Source organism: Oncorhynchus tshawytscha, linkage group LG13 (assembly GCF_018296145.1).
Source record: "Oncorhynchus tshawytscha isolate Ot180627B linkage group LG13, Otsh_v2.0, whole genome shotgun sequence".
Lineage (NCBI taxonomy): Eukaryota > Metazoa > Chordata > Actinopteri > Salmoniformes > Salmonidae > Oncorhynchus > Oncorhynchus tshawytscha.
Window position 1 is genome coordinate 58,192,736 of NC_056441.1, and position 12,541 is coordinate 58,205,276.

General features: G+C 36.1%; 1 protein-coding gene across 1 annotated transcript in view; it reads left to right on the plus strand.

Annotated features, from left to right (window-relative positions):
* The window catches only part of LOC112265323 (delta and Notch-like epidermal growth factor-related receptor), a 97,209-nt gene that overhangs the window by 70,756 nt on the left and 13,912 nt on the right, over positions 1-12,541 (plus strand). The window lies entirely within an intron of this gene.

Consider the following 12,541-nt stretch of genomic DNA (forward strand, 5'->3'; position numbering starts at 1 on the left):
CGAGCGAGCGTGTGTTAGTATGGGGGGTAATCTGTTCCACCTCCCATTACCCACACTATAGATGAGCTATAAAACTAGCTAACAGATTGATTCTCCCACAATACATATGATACTACAGTGAACCTGTCACATGTAACATACAGCATCTTAAATTAGCATTGTTACTACTCGCTATTCCACAACCCATTCCCCAACCCACCCAGTGGTATCATTGATGCAGACACAGAGTGCCACTGGTTTTTATGGCTCCATGCTCAGATTAATGGTGTGGAATGATGACAAATCATTATCCCTTATTCAGCAATTACCCAGCTGTGTGACCAGACCTGGGTTCAAATACTATTTGAAATCATTTCAATTACTTTAGCTGGGCTTGCTTGAGCTTGCCTGGTACAAGGGAACCAATAGAATGGTCGCCAAATTGCAAACCCCGCCCATTTGGCACTCCAGGCAGGCTTAAACAAATGGTAGTAATATTGGAAATATTTCAAATAGTATTTAAGCCCAGGTCTGGGTGTGACTGCAGGAGAACGACCCTATCAGTAGAAGAATCAACACAGTGTGACAGACTGCTGCTCCTCCCTATCAGTCTGTCCTAGAGTTCCCTTTATATATCTTTCTGCCTTTCAGTTTTCATTTTGATGTAATTTGCCATCTTAGGTTGGATGGAGAGGGGAGTGAGAGACACTCTAAATTAGTAATAGCTTTTTTTTTTTTTTTTTTTTACAGAAACAACCCAATTCTACCATTTTTTTTTTTTAGATCACTTCACTTAAAATAGTTCCTTTGGGGATCACACTATCCATTCAGACTGTCCTCTAGCCAGATACTTCTCACTGTGTTCATACTCTTATTAGTATATTATTGTCTCATACCATTGCTTTATGTAATTTGTTCTCTCATTGAAACAACCTCAGATCTTGCATTGGTACAGTATATTCATTCCCATATATACTGTACAGTGCATTCGGAAGGTATTCAGACCCCTTCACTTTTTCCACATTTTGTTATGTTACAGCCTTATTCTAAAATTGATTAAATAGTTCCCCCCCCCTCTATACACACTACCTCATAATGACAAAGCAAAAACTGTTTTTTATTTATTTAGTAAAAATAAAAAACTATCACATTTACATAAGTATTCAGACCCTTTGTTGAAGAACCTTTGGCAGCGATTACAGCCTTAAGTCTTCTTGGGTATGACGCTACAAAATTGGCACACCTGTACTTGGGGAGTTTCTCCCATTCTTCTCTGCAGATCCTCTCAAGCTCTGTCAGGTTGGATGGGGAGGGTCATTGCACAGCTATTTTCAGGTCTCTCCAGAGATGTTCGTTCAGGTCCGGGCTCTGGCCGGGCCACTCAAGGACATTCAGAGACTCCTGTGTTGTCTTAGCTGTGTGCTTAGGGTTGTTGTCCTGTTGGAAGGTGAACCTCGCCCAAGTCTGAGGTCCTGACCACTCTGGAGCAGGTTTTATCAAGGATCTCTTTGTACTTAGCTCCGTTCATCTTTGTCTCGATCCTGACTAGTCTCCCAGTCCCTGCCGCTGAAAAACATCCCCACAGCATGATCCTGCATCCACCATGCTTTACCGTAGGGATGGTGCTACGTTTCCTCCAGATGTGAGGCTTGGCATTCAAACCAAAGAGTTCAAGCTTGGTTTCATCAGACCAGAGAATCTTGTTTTTCATGGTCTGAAAGTCCTTAGGTGCCTTGTGGCAAACTCCAAGCGAGCTGTCATGTGCCTTTTGCAGAGGAGTGGCTTCCGTCTGGCATTCAGCCATAAACGCCTGATTGGTGGAGTGCTGTGGAGATGGTTGGCCTTCTGGAAGGTTCTCCCATCTCCACAGAGGAACTCTGGAGCTCTGTCAGAGTGACCATCGGGTTCTTGGTCACATCCCTGACCAAGGCCCTTCTCCCCCGATTGCTCAGTTTGGCCGGGTGGCCAGCTCTAGGAAGAGTCTTGGTGGTTACATTTAAGAATGATGGACACCACTGTGTTCTTGGGGACCTTCAATGCTGCAGAAATGTTTTGGTACCCTTCGCCAGATATGTGCCTTGACACAATTCTGTCTCAGAGCTCTATGGACAATTCCTTCAACCTAATGGCTTGGTTTTTGCTCTGACATGCACTGTCAACTGTGGGACTTTATATAGATAGTTGTGTGCCTTTCCAAATCATGTCCAATCAATTGAATTTACCACAGGTGGACTCCAATCAAGTTGTAGAAACATCTCAAGGATGATCAATGGAAACATGCTGTTAGGGAGTGCGTAACTGGCGGCAGGGAAGTCAGGCGCAGGAGAGCAAAACTGGGTAATCAACGGAGCAGTTTTATTCATAAAATCACAGGAAACCAGAACAACAAACAAATGGGTACAAAACCCGTCGGGCACCAGACAAAACGTGCACATGCACTTGGCTAGAAGTGATGGCTAGAAGACCGGAGATGCCGAGCGCTGCCCGAACAAGGAGAGAAACCGACTTCGGTGGAAGTCGGGACAGATGAACCTGAGCTCAAGTCCCATAGCAAAGGTTCTGAATACTTATGTAAATAAGGTATTTTTGCTTTGCTAAAAATTCATTATCGGGTATTGTGTGTAGATTGGTGGAGAAAATGTTTTATTTAATACATTTTAGATTAAGGCTGTAACGTTTCTAAATTTGGAAAAGGGAAGGGGTCTGAATACTTTCCAAATGCACAGACAGTATATTCACACAGTATGTTCACACAGTATGTTCATACATAATATCACACAGTATATTCACACAGTATATTCACACAGTATGTTCACACATAATATCACACAGTATATTCACACAGTATGTTCACACATATCACACAGTATATTCACACAGTATGTTCACACAGTATGTTCATACATAATATCACACAGTATGTTCACACATATCACACAGTATGTTCACACAGTATGTTCATACATAATATCACACAGTATGTTCATACATAATATCACACAGTATATTCACACAGTATGTTCACACATATCACACAGCATGTTCACACAGTATGTTCATACATAATATTACACAGTATGTTCACACAGTATATTCACACAGTATGTTCACACATAATATCACACAGTATATTCACACAGTATGTTCACACATATCACACAGTATATTCACACAGTATGTTCACACAGTATGTTCATACATAATATCACACAGTATGTTCATACATAATATCACACAGTATATTCACACAGTATGTTCACACATATCACACAGCATGTTCACACAGTATGTTCATACATAATATTACACAGTATGTTCACACAGTATATTCACACAGTATGTTCACACATAATATCACACAGTATATTCACACAGTATGTTCACACATATCACACAGTATATTCACACAGTATGTTCACACAGTATGTTCATACATAATATCACACAGTATGTTCACACATATCACACAGTATGTTCACACAGTATGTTCATACATAATATCACACAGTATGTTCATACATAATATCACACAGTATATTCACACAGTATGTTCACACATATCACACAGCATGTTCACACAGTATGTTCATACATAATATTACACAGTATGTTCACACAGTATATTCACACAGTATGTTCACACATATCACACAGTATGTTCACACAGTATATTCACACAGTATGTTCACACATATCACACAGTATGTTCACACAGTATGTTCATACATAATATCACACAGTATGTTCACACAGTATGTTCACACATAATATCACACAGTATGTTCACACAGTATGTTCACACAGTAATATCACACAGTATATTCACACAGTATGTTCACACAGTATATTCACACAGTATGTTCACACAGTATGTTCACACAGTATGTTCACACAGTATATTCACACAGTATGTTCACATAATATCACACAGTATGTTCACACAGTATGTTCACACAGTATGTTCACACAGTATATTCACACAGTATGTTCACACAGTATGTTCACACAGTAATATCACACAGTATGTTCACACAGTATGTTCATACATAATATCACACAGTATGTTCACACAGTATATTCACACAGTATGTTCACACATAATATCACACAGTATGTTCACACAGTATGTTCACACAGTATATTCACACAGTATGTTCACACAGTATATTCACACAGTATGTTATTCACACAGTATGTTCACAGTATGTACATAATTCACACAGTATGTTCACACAGTATGTTCACACAGTATGTTCACACAGTATGTTCACACAGTATGTTCACACAGTATATCACACAGTATGTTCACACAGTATGTTCACACATATATCACACATATATTCACACAGTATGTTCACACAGTATGTTCACATAATATCACACAGTATGTTCACACAGTATGTTCATACATAATATCACACAGTATATTCACACAGTATGTTCATACACATATCACACAGTATATTCACACAGTATGTTCATACATAATATCACACAGTATGTTCACACAGTATGTTCACACAGTATGTTCATACATAATATCACACAGTATATTCACACAGTATGTTCACACAGTATCACACAGTATATTCACACAGTATGTTCACACATAATATCATAATATCACACAGTATATTCACACAGTATGTTCATACATAATATCACACAGTATATTCACAGTATGTTCACACAGTATGTTCACACAGTATGTTCACACAGTATGTTCACACATAATATCACACAGTATGTTCACACATATATCACACAGTATGTTCACACAGTATGTTCACACATGTTAATATCACACAGTATGTTCACACAGTATGTTCACACAGTATTCACACAGTATGTTCACACATAATATCACACAGTATGTTCACACAGTATGTTCACACAGTATGTTCACACAGTATGTTCACACAGTATGTTCACACAGTATGTTCACACAGTATGTTCAGTACACATATCACACAGTATGTTCACACAGTATGTTCACACAGTATGTTCACACAGTATATTCACACAGTATGTTCACACATTCACACAGTATGTTCACACATAATATCACACAGTATATTCACACAGTATGTTCATACATAATTTCACACAGTATGTTCACACAGTATGTTCACACAGTATGTTCACACAGTATGTTCACACAGTATGTTCACACAGTATGTTCACACAGTATGTTCACACAGTATGTTCACACAGTATATTCACACAGTATGTTCATACATAATATCACACAGTATGTTCACACAGTATGTCCATACATAATATCACACAGTATGTTCACACAGTATGTTCACACAGTATGTTCACACAGTATATTCACACAGTATGTTCACACATATCACACAGTATGTTCATACATAATATCACACAGTATATTCACACCGTATGTTCACACAGTATGTTCATACATAATATCACACAGTATGTTCACACAGTATGTTCACACAGTATGTTCACACAGTATATTCACACAGTATGTTCACACATATCACACAGTATATTCACACAGTATGTTCATACATAATATCACACAGTATATTCACACAGTATGTTCAGACAGTATGTTCATACATAATATCACACAGTATATTCACACAGTATGTTCACACATATATCACACAGTATATTCACACAGTATGTTCACACAGTATATTCACACAGTATGTTCACACAGTATGTTCACACACAGTATATCACACAGTATGTTCACACAGTATGTTCACACAGTATATCACACAGTATGTTCACACAGTATGTTCACACAGTATGTTCATACATAATATCACACAGTATATTCACACAGTATGTTCATACATAATATCACACAGTATGTTCACACAGTATGTTCACACAGTATATTCACACAGTATGTTCACACAGTATGTTCACACATATATTCACACACAGTATCACACAGTATGTTCACACATAATATCACACAGTATGTTCACACAGTATGTTCATACATAATCACACAGTATGTTCACAGTATGTTATATTCACACAGTATGTTCACACAGTATGTTCATACATAATATCACACAGTATATTCACACAGTATGTTCATACATAATATCACACAGTATCACACAGTATCACACAGTATGTTCACACAGTATGTTCACACAGTATCACACATTCACACAGTATACACACACATAATTCACACAGTATGTTCATACATCACACAGTATATTCACACACATGTTCACACAGTATGTTCACACAGTATATTCACACAGTATGTTCACACATATCACACAGTATGTTCACACAGTATGTTCATACATAATATCACACAGTATGTTCACACATATCACACAGTATATTCACACAGTATGTTCACACATAATATCACACAGTATATTCACACAGTATGTTCACACATAATATCACACAGTATATTCACACAGTATGTTCACACAGTATATTCACACAGTATGTTCACACAGTATGTTCACACATATCACACAGTATGTTCACACAGTATGTTCACACATATCACACAGTATGTTCACACAGTATGTACATAATATCACACACATATTCACACAGTATGTTCACACAGTATATTCACACAGTATATTCACACAGTATGTTCATACATAATATCACACAGTATATTCACACAGTATGTTCACACAGTATATTCACACAGTATGTTCACACAGTATGTTATGTTCACACATAATATGTTCACACATAATTCACACAGTATGTTCACACAGTATGTTCACACAGTATGTTCACACATAATATCACACAGTATGTTCACACAGTATGTTCACACAGTATGTTCACACAGTATGTTCACACATAATATCACACAGTATGTTCACACACACAGTATGTTCAGTATGTTACAGTATATCACACAGTATATTCACACAGTATGTTCACACAGTACATAATATCACACAGTATATTCACACAGTATGTTCACACATATCACACAGTATATTCACACAGTATGTTCATACATCACACAGTATGTTCAGTATGTTCACACATATCACACAGTATGTTCACACAGTATGTTCACACAGTATCACACAGTATGTTCACACAGTATGTTCACATCACACAGTATGTTCACACAGTATTCACACAGTATGTTCACACAGTATGTTCACACATATGTTCACACAGTATGTATCACACAGTATGTTCACACAGTATGTTCACACAGTATGTTCACACAGTATGTTCACACAGTATGTTCACACAGTATGTTCACACAGTATGTTCACACATATCACACAGTATGTTCACACAGTATGTTCATACATAATATCACACAGTATGTTCACACAGTATATTCACACAGTATGTTCACACATAATATCACACAGTATGTTCACACAGTATGTTCACACAGTATGTTCACACAGTATATTCACACAGTATGTTCACACAGTATGTTCACACAGTATATTCACACAGTATGTTCACACATATCACACAGTATATTCACACAGTATATGTTCACACAGTATATTCACACAGTATGTTCACACAGTATGTTCACACAGTATGTTCACACAGTATGTTCACACATATCACACAGTATATTCACACAGTATGTTCACACAGTATGTTCACACAGTATGTTCACACAGTATGTATATTCACACATACATATCACACAGTATATTCACACAGTATGTTCACACATAATATCACACAGTATATTCACACAGTATGTTCATACATAATATCACACAGTATATTCACACAGTATGTTCACATGTTCACACAGTATGTTCACACAGTATGTTCACACAGTATGTTCACACAGTATATTCACACAGTATGTTCACACAGTATCACACAGTATCACACAGTATGTTCACACATATATTCACACAGTATGTTCACACATATTCACACAGTATGTACACATAATATCACACAGTATGTTCACACAGTATGTTCACACAGTATGTTCATACATAATATCACACAGTATGTTCACACAGTATATTCACACAGTATGTTCATACACACATATGTTCACACAGTACACAGTATATTCACACAGTATGTTCACACAGTATATTCACACAGTATGTTCACACACACAGTATGTTCACACAGTATGTTCACACAGTATGTTCACACAGTATGTTCACACAGTATGTTCACACAGTATGTTCACACAGTATGTTCACACAGTATGTTCACACAGTATGTTCATCACACAGTATGTTCACATAATATCACACAGTATGTTCACACAGTATGTTCACACATATCACACAGTATGTTCACACAGTATGTCATCACACAGTATATTCACACAGTATGTTCACACAGTATCACACAGTATGTTCACACAGTATGTTCACACATATATCACACAGTATGTTCATACATAATATCACACAGTATGTTCACACAGTATGTTCATACATAATATCACACAGTATGTTCATATGTTCACACATATCACACAGTATGTTCACACAGTATGTTCACACAGTATGTTCACACAGTATATTCACACAGTATGTTCACACATAATATCACACAGTATATTCACACAGTATGTTCACACAGTATCATAATATCACACAGTATGTTCACACAGTATGTTCACACAGTATATTCACACAGTATGTTATATCACACAGTATATTCACACAGTATGTTCACACAGTATGTTCATCACACAGTATATTCACACAGTATGTTCACACATATCACACAGTATATTCACACAGTATGTTCACACATAATATCACACAGTATATTCACACAGTATGTTCATACATAATATCACACAGTATATTCACACCGTATGTTCACACAGTATATTCACACAGTATGTTCACACAGTATGTTCACACATAATATCACACAGTATGTTCACACAGTATGTTCACACAGTATATTCACACAGTATGTTCACACATATCACACAGTATGTTCACACAGTGTGTTCACACATAATATCACACAGTATGTTCACACATTATGTTCACACATAATATCACACAGTGTGTTCACACAGTATGTTCACACAGTATGTTCACACATCACACAGTATGTTCACACAGTATGTTCATACATAATATCACACAGTATGTTCACACAGTATGTTCACACATAATATCACACAGTATGTTCACACAGTATGTTCATACATAATATCACACAGTATATTCACACAGTATGTTCATACATAATATCACACAGTATATTCACACAGTATGTTCACACATATCACACAGTATATTCACACAGTATGTTCATTCACACAGTATACACACAGTATGTTCACACAGTATGTTATATCACACAGTATGTTCACACAGTATGTTCATACATATATCAGTATGTTCATACATAATATCACACAGTATATTCACACAGTATGTTCACACATATCACACAGTATGTTCACACAGTATGTTCATACACACAGTATGTTCACAGTATATTCACACAGTATGTTCACACAGTATGTTCACACAGTATATTCACACATATCACACAGTATGTTCACACAGTATGTTCACATATGTTCACACAGTATGTTCACACAGTATCATACATTCACACAGTATCACACATATCACACAGTATGTTCACACAGTATCACACAGTTCACACAGTATGTTCACACAGTCACACATGTTCACACAGTATATTCACACAGTATGTTCACACAGTATGTTCACACAGTATATTCACACAGTATGTTCATACATAATATCACACAGTATATTCACACAGTATGTTCACACAGTATGTTCACACAGTATGTTCACACAGTATGTTCACACAGTATGTTCACACAGTATGTTCACACAGTATATTCACACAGTATGTTCACACATATCACACAGTATATTCACACAGTATGTTCATACATAATATCACACAGTATATTCACACAGTATGTTCACACAGTATGTTCACACAGTATGTTCACACAGTATGTTCACACAGTATGTTCACACAGTATATTCACACAGTATGTTCACACATATCACACAGTATATTCACACAGTATGTTCATACATAATATCACACAGTATGTTCACACAGTATGTTCATACATAATATCACACAGTATATTCACACAGTATGTTCACACATATCACACAGTATATTCACACAGTATGTTCACACATAATATCACACAGTATATTCACACAGTATGTTCATACATAATATCACACAGTATATTCACACAGTATGTTCACACAGTATGTTCACACAGTATGTTCACACAGTATGTTCACACAGTATATTCACACAGTATATTCACACAGTATGTTCACACATAATATCACACAGTATATTCACACGTATGTTCACACAGTATGTTCACACAGTATGTTCACACAGTATGTTCACACAGTATGATCACACATAATATCACACAGTATGTTCACACATAATATCACACAGTATGTTCACACAGTATGTTCACACATAATATCACACAGTATGTTCACACATAAGTTCACACATAATATCACACAGTATGTTCACACATAATATCACACAGTATGTTCACACAGTATGTTCACACATAATATCACACAGTATGTTCACACAGTATGTTCACACAGTATATTCACACAGTATGTTCACACATAATATCACACAGTATGTTCACACAGTATGTTCACACAGTATGTTCACACAGTATATTCACACAGTATGTTCACACATATCACACAGTATATTCACACAGTATGTTCATACATAATACCACACAGTATATTCACACAGTATGTTCACACAGTATGTTCACACAGTATGTTCACACAGTATATTCACACAGTATGTTCACACAGTATGTTCACACAGTATGTTCACACAGTATGTTCACACAGTATGTTCACACAGTATATTCACACAGTATGTTCATACATAATATCACACAGTATGTTCACACAGTATGTCCATACATAATATCACACAGTATATTCACACAGTCTGTTCACACATATCACACAGTATGTTCATACATAATATCACACAGTATATTCACACCGTATGTTCACACAGTATGTTCATACATAATATCACACAGTATGTTCACACAGTATGTTCACACAGTATGTTCACACAGTATATTCACACAGTATGTTCACACATATCACACAGTATGTTCAGACAGTATGTTCATACATAATATCACACAGTATGTTCACACATATCACACAGTATATTCACACAGTATGTTCACACATAATATCACACAGTATATTCACACAGTATGTTCACACATAATATCACACAGTATATTCACACCGTATGTTCACACAGTATATTCACACAGTATGTTCACACAGTATGTTCACACATAATATCACACAGTATGTTCACACAGTATGTTCACACATATCACACAGTATGTTCACACAGTATGTTCACACAGTATGTTCATACATAATATCACACAGTATATTCACACAGTATGTTCATACATAATATCACACAGTATATTCACAGTATGTTCACACAGTATGTTCACACAGTATGTTCACACAGTATGTTCACACATAATATCACACAGTATGTTCACACATAATATCACACAGTGTGTTCACACAGTATGTTCACACAGTATGTTCACACATAATATCACACAGTATGTTCACACAGTATGTTTACATAATATCACACAGTATGTTCACACAGTATGTTAATATCACACAGTATGTTCACACAGTATGTTCATACATAATATCACACAGTATATTCACACAGTATGTTCATACATAATATCACACAGTATATTCACACAGTATGTTCACACATATCACACAGTATATTCACACAGTATGTTCATACATATCACACAGTATGTTCACACAGTATGTTCACACATATCACACAGTATGTTCACACAGTATGTTCATACATAATATCACACAGTATGTTCATACATATATCACACAGTATGATCACACAGTATGTTCACACAGTATGTTCACACAGTATATTCACACAGTATGTTCAGACAGTATGTTCATACAGTAATTCACACAGTATGTTCACACATATCACACAGTATATTCACACAGTATGTTCACACATAATATCACACAGTATATTCACACAGTATGTTCACACATAATATCACACAGTATCACACATTCACACAGTATGTTCACACAGTATATTCACACAGTATGTTCACACAGTATGTTCACACATAATATCACACAGTATGTTCACACAGTATGTTCACACAGTATGTTCACACAGTATGTTCATACATAATATCACACAGTATATTCACACAGTATGTACATAATTCACACAGTATATTCACAGTATGTTCACACAGTATGTTCACACAGTATGTTCACACAGTATGTTCACACATAATATCACACAGTATGTTCACACATATATCACACAGTATGTTCACACAGTATGTTCACACAGTATGTTCACATAATATCACACAGTATGTTCACACAGTACATAATTCACACAGTATGTTCACACAGTATGTTCACACATAATATCACACAGTATATTCACACAGTATGTTCATACATATTCACACAGTATG